General features: G+C 44.8%; 1 pseudogene; it reads right to left on the bottom strand.

Annotated features, from left to right (window-relative positions):
- Positions 1–375: 375 nt before the first annotated feature.
- The window catches only part of LOC105492024 (heterogeneous nuclear ribonucleoprotein H2-like), a 35000-nt pseudogene continuing 28599 nt past the window's right edge, over positions 376–6776 (bottom strand).

Here is a 6776-nt window from a genome sequence, read left to right as displayed (position 1 = left end):
AACAATTTTTTTTTATTTTTTTGAGACTGAGTCTTACTCTTGTTGCCCAGGCTGGAGTGCAGTGGTGCAATCTCGGTTCACTGCAACCTCTGCCTCCCGGGTTCAAGCGATTCTTGTGCCTCAGCCTCCCAAGGAGCTGGGACTACAGGTGTGCACCACCACAGCTGGCTAATTTCTGTGTTTTAAGTAGATGGGGTTTCACCATGTTGGCCAGGCTGGTCTCAACCTCCCAACCTCAGATGATCTGCCCACCTCCTCAGCCTCCCAAAGTGCTGGGATTACAGGTGTAAGCCACCCCGCCACACCTGTTAAAAAAAAAAATATATATATATATATATATGTGTGTGTGTGTGTGTGTATTTTGTTTATTGTTTATAAAAAAATTTTTTTTTTTTAAATCAGCCAGCAGCAATACAGGGAGACCCCATCCCTCCAAAAAAGAAAATAGCCAGGTCTCGTGGTGTGCGCCTGTAGTCCCAGTTACTGAGGTTGAGGTGGGAGGATCACTTGAGCCCAGGAGATAGAGGCTGCAGTGTGTTGTGATGGTACCACTGCACTCCAGCCTGGGCAACAGAGTGAGATCCTATCTCAAAAAAAAAAAAAAAAAAAAATCCAGGTGTTGTGGTATTTGCCTATAGTCCCAGCTACTCAGGAAGCTAAGGTAGGATTGCTCAAGCCCTGGGGTTCAAGGCTGCAGTGAGCTCTGACTGCACCACTGCACTCCAGTCTGGCGAACAGTGAGACCTCATCTTTGAAAAAAAGGGCTTCTAGCCGGGCGTAGTGGCTCACACCTGTAATCCCAGCACTTTGGGAGGCCAAGGCGGGTGGATCACCTGAAGTTGGGAGTTCAGGACCAGCCTGACCAACATGGAGAAACCCTGTCTCTACAAAAAATACAATATAGCCAGGCGTGGTGGTGCATGCCTGTAATCCCAGCTACTTGGGAGGCTGAAGCAGAAGAATAGCTTGAACCTGGGAGGTGGAGGTTGCAGTGGGCCGAGATTGCACCACTGCACTCCAGCCTGGGCAACAAGTGCAAAGGGCTTCTGTTTTTGTATGTACATATGGAAATTCTGTTGTGTGTGTTTCAAGGAGTGGACTTGAAAGCAGCTTACTTCATCCAAGTTGAGGCTTTACCTTTTTTTTTTTTTTAAAGGAAGATTTAACAAGTTTCACTTAGTACATTACTTCTAAATGGAAATCACAAGGAAAGATTTAAACGAAAGCCTCAGAATTCCATACAAATGACATGACAAAACTCCTAAAGTATTAGTATTACATCTTAAAATTGTCCCATATCTTAAAAAAAAAAGTAAAATTATACACTCAAGTGTACACTCACATGCCTTAGAGGATATTAAACCAAAAAGCTAAAATTTACAAACATGCCGAATGTTTTCATTTTGAATCGTATACACAGCCTCTATATTTGAGTTTTACAGAAAAGCATGTTTCTCAACGTGTCTCCAAAATTTTCAATGTATTTGTGGTATAAGAGCAACATTTAATATAAGTGAAACTGCATCAACCTAAATATGCCTACTGCTTAGGTACACTCCTACAACATAACTAACTTGAGGAAAGCTGAAAATTATTTCAATAGTTATGGTCAATACTGAACTTATTGTTATGTCATAGATGAATGTTTCAGTGTTCAGTGTTCAAAACTACTGAGCTCAAAGTTTTAAAATAATCTTCCACTTTTACAGTAAGCATGTAGTGTCACAAGCCTGTAATGCAAAACTGGTAAATTTTGCTTGTTTTCTTTAAAAGGAGAGGCTGGGCGCAGTGGCTCACGCCTGTAATCCCACCACTTTGGAAGGCCGAGGCGGGTGGATCACAAGGTCAAGAGATCGAGATCATCCTGGCCAACATGGTGAAACCCCGTCTCTACTAAAAATACAAAAATTGGCTGGGCGTGGTGGCGAGTGCCTGTATTCCCAGCTACTCGGGAAGCTGAGGCAGGAGAATCGCTTAAACCTGGGAGGCAGAGGCTGCAGTGAGCCAAGATCGTGCCACTGCATTCCAGCCTGGCGACACAGAGAGGCTCCATCTCAAAAAAAAAAGAGAAAGAAAGAAGACAAAGAGAAGCTGACTAAGAATAAATTATATTTCCCATTTATCCATCACACTGGATATACTAGATGTCTCTCCCATTCTATTCAACTCCCATAAATGCACATCTTTTATATCTGGAGTAGCTCTTTAGTGCTCCTTCTCTATCTGAGCAAGGTTTGACTGACAGTCACTGGGGTTTTCCTCCAGAACGTGATCATATCCACTCATATTGCTCTGACCACCATAACCACCACTCACACTGCTCTGACCACCATAACCACCTTCATAACCACCACTCACACTGCTCTGACCACCATAACCGCCTCTATAACCACCACTCACATTGCTCTGATCACCATAACCACCTCCATCACCACCACTCAGCTGCTCTGACCACCATGACCACCTCCATCACCACGAATCGCACTGCTCTGACCACAATCACCACCACTCATACTGCTCTGATCACCATAACCACCACTCAGCTGCTCTGACCACCATAACCACCTTCATAACCACCACTCACACTGCTCTGACCACCATAACCACCTTCATAACCACCACTCACACTACTCTGACCACCATAACCACCTTCATAACCACCACTCACACTGCTCTGACCATCATAACCACCTTCATAACCACCACTCACACTGCTCTGACCACCATAACCACCCGCATAACCACCACTTAGCTGTATAACTAGACTGGTTGGATAAGCCCTTCCCTCCCATCATTTAGCTACCATAAGCACAACCACTTGCCCCCGCTGTAGAATTCAAAAAAAGTTCTACAGGCTGGGTGGGGTGGCTCACACCTGTAATCCCAGCACTTTGGGAGGCCGAGGTGGGCGGATCACGAGGTCAGGAGATCAAGACCATCCTGGCTAACATGGTGAAACCCTGTCTCTACTAAAAATACAAAAAAGTAGCCAGGCGTGGTGGCAGGCACCTGTAGTCCCAGCTACTCGGGAGGCTGAGGCAGGAGAATGGCATGAATCCAGGAGGCGGAGCTTGCAGTGAGCCAAGATCGCGCCACTGCACTCCAGCCTGGGTGACAGAGCAAGACTCCATCTCAAAAAAAAAAAAAAAAAAAAAAAAAAAGGTTCTACATAGCTGTGACCATAACCCCCCCTACTCCTTCCTGCAGCATTTAAAAAGATCTCCACATATCTGAGCTGCCTATTAGCTTTGTCTTTTGCCATAGCTGCGACAGCATTCTCATGAGCAGCAAACTCAACATCTGCCCTACCAGTAAACTCTGTCATTGAGTCCAATTTCAATATGTACTCTCACGGGGTTAAGAGGTGAACAGAAATTATATCATTCTCAGTGGCTCTGTAAGGTAACCCCCTAGTGTGTACACAGTGCCCTGTGGTGCTCTGGAAACTGGACCCACCATCTCCACATCCATGATCAGACATTCCTGAAAAACAGTAAATGCAGTCTTTTCCAAATCTATCAGACCTACAGCCACATCTATCATTACAGCCACGATAGTCATCATAGCCTCTATACCCTCCACCATAGGGACCCTGCCTCATCCTTTCAAACCCAGCTCCTCTGCCAATGCTATTATATCCTCGGCCAGCCCCTGGCCTATCATTGGGACACGGCCACTGCACAGCCATGAGCTTGTGAGGGGGATCATAGTAGGTCTGAACTTCAGCTTGGCTATTCTAGACGATTTCAATGTACCTGTGCCCTGTTCTTTGCCTGTGTTTCTTCAAGGCCTTCTCAGCTACCTCCTGCAAAGCAAACTGCAAAAAGGCTTCCCCTGAAAGTCCACTCGCAGTGTTAATCCATTTGGCACAATTTCCAACCCTGAAAAGAAATGAACAATCTCTTCCTTGCTACAGCCAAACGGAAGTCCCCTAAGCCAGACGAAGCCATCACTGGCAGTATCAGGGCTATTCAGACCTGTGTGCTTCAATACCCAATCCATTTCAACACTGTTAGACTTGAATACTTCAGCGTATCTGTGTCCCATAGTTTCTCTGTCTTCAAAGCCAATTTCGCTTCATCTGCAGATTCAAGTTTAACAAATGCCTCACCACTTGGTCTGCCTTCTCTGATGTAGATGAAACAAATATCTGATGTGCCATTTTGTATTTTGCAATCAGGGAAGTGCATCACTTCATTGGCTGAGCAGGACCAGGGTAGGCCCCTGACCTTTACCACGAACCCCTCCCTGCCTTCCATGCTCAGCATCGTGGCGACTGTTCAGCTCTTGGTGGCAAGTTTGGCTGAGTGCAATTTTGGTGTAGTGGGCAATTTTCCTCCTTCTGCCTTCAAATGGGCTATAGTGAGATGACAACCAGAACTATTTATGCTCACATAAGCAAGTGATCACATGAGCACACCAGCTTTACCTCTTATCTGTGCTGCCATCTAACTTCTCTGTGCCTCTGCTGTCCCATCTGTCACACGAGACTAATGCAGGCCCTCACTTCCCTAGATGTTGGGTTGTGAGGACCAAAGAAACATTATTCCCCATCTCTTTCTCTGCCTATACCTTTTCCTCTATTCTTTTTCCCCTCCAGAAACCCAATGACCTTGGACTTCCCTGAGTCCCGCACTGGTTGACACATTACACACTGATTCTTCCCTCTTAGGGAAGATGAGCCTAGCTTCCATCGGGAACAGACCAGCACATTCCATCAGTCCCTTCTCCTGACTGTACATTCCCTACTTCACTCCCAGGCTCAGCAGCACAGCCTCTAGATGTTTTGTTCTTGTTTCATCACCAGGCGGTGCTCTTTCCCACAGTACTATAAAGCAATTCCTATTTTTCACTTTGCTGAAAAGGTGTGCCAAATGACTGCAATTCTGTGTGCCCAGATTATGATAAGCCTACCTTGGTGTCCTGCCTAATTAATCACATCACAGCCCACTGGCATTTTCATCAGGAGCCTTTGCTTGAGTGGATGGGAGTAGGCTACAGATTCTTCTCTGTTGTCTGGCTGGAGTAGAGCAGTTACTGTCTAGAGGTTTTCTGTCTTGGTAGACTGCCTCCTTTCCTGGACCTTTAGTTATACATAAGAGGCTTTTGCTGGGGGCTGTTTTTGGTCTATGCTTGTTGACGTTTACAGATTGCTGGCTTCTGGGATATATGAAGCAAAAACAAACACAGGGAGTCACTCCTGTGTCAGTCCTTGGATCCTGAAATCCATAGCCAGTTTGCCTTTTAGTCTTCTTCTGCTTGTTTTACATATAATACTCAGGATTTTCAGCCGTACTTGGTGAGAGGAACATGACAAAGTATGTCTACTTCATTTTCCCAGGAGTGGAAATCTCCCAGAACTGTGCTTAGAAAAGGCTTGTTGTGTAGGAGACAGTTTTGATGGGAAGCAAAGATGGGTGGCAGAGGACCAACTAGGGGGCGACTGTTAGTCAACAAGAAAAGCTGAAGACCTGGATTGGCCAGTAGCACTGGGAGAAAACTATTTAGAGGTTAACAAAGACAGGGAAGAGCAACAAAAACAAGCCTAACAGGCAGTCAATGTGGTCCACAGTAGAACCATTGCTTAAGGCAGAATTCCTCTGGCAGAAATACGGATTTGCAGTTTGTCAACAGGCACGTAGTTTTTGAATGGACTGTCTCCTGTTCTAGTGGGTCTTTAATTTGTGGGGAACAAAACACTGTCCTTTTAAAAACTGAAGAGATTTGACTGAGTGTTCGACCAAACAAGATCTTACTGTTGCATCCATAAGGTTAAACATAATTAGCAAGCATCAGAGGCAAACAGAATAGCATTTTGAAAAGTTCTGAAAATAGGCCAGGCATGGTGGCTCATGCCTGTAATCTTAACACTTTGGGAGGTGAGCCCAGGAGTTTGAGACCAGCCTGGGCAACATAGTGAGACGCCTGTTTCCACAAAAAATGCAAATTGAGCTGGGTGTGGTAGGTCACACCTGTAGTCCCAGCTACTTGGGGGGCTGAGGTGGGAGTGTTGCTTGAGCCCAGGAGGTGAAGGCTGCAGTGAACCGAGATCATACCACCAGACTGCAGTCTGGGTAACAGAGTTAGACCCTGTCTCAAGAAAAAAAAAAAAAAAGTTCTGAAAATAAAATGCTTCAAGACTCTTATATTTTTATTGTAGCTAGCTTTTTGTCTTATAAAAGTTTGGTTTTCTGGAAATGAATAATGACTTCTAAATTTTTGCTTTATTAAATTATAAAACAAGGGCTATGTACATCATAATGTAAAAACAACAACAATAAAGCAAAGTGTCACAGAAAAACCTAGTTTTGCTGGCACCTCTCCATTTTATTTCACCTGTTTATCATATAAATGCCCTTCCTAACTAAGTTAGAATGTGTTTGGCTACGGGTAACAGGAATCCTGATGAACAGGGTTTTAAATATAAGGACATATCTGTTTTACCTAATAAAAAGCCCAAGAACTGGCAGTCCCTTGGTGAGATTGGAAGATTAACAGGGTCATCGAGGATCCAGGGACTTTCCATTCTTGACGCTGAATTCCCAGCAGCCTGCTTTCATTTTCCAACTTGTTGCCTCATCATCATAAGATGGTTTCTATAGGTGCAAGCATCACAGCCTCTCACAGCCTAGTAAGAGACAAGGAAGGGAGGGAGGGGGAAAACATTTCATCTTGTGTGCCTCTCTCTTCTCAGGAAGGAAAATTTTTCTCAGAAACCCCGAGAGATTTCCTCTGATCCCAGTCAGAACTGCTCAACTGTCCAACTCTGCCTGCAA

This window comes from Macaca nemestrina, chromosome 5 (genome assembly GCF_043159975.1).
Source record: "Macaca nemestrina isolate mMacNem1 chromosome 5, mMacNem.hap1, whole genome shotgun sequence".
In the NCBI taxonomy this organism is placed as follows: domain Eukaryota; kingdom Metazoa; phylum Chordata; class Mammalia; order Primates; family Cercopithecidae; genus Macaca; species Macaca nemestrina.
Note: the sequence above shows the minus strand (reverse complement) of the source record. Positions and strands in the feature narration are given on the sequence as shown.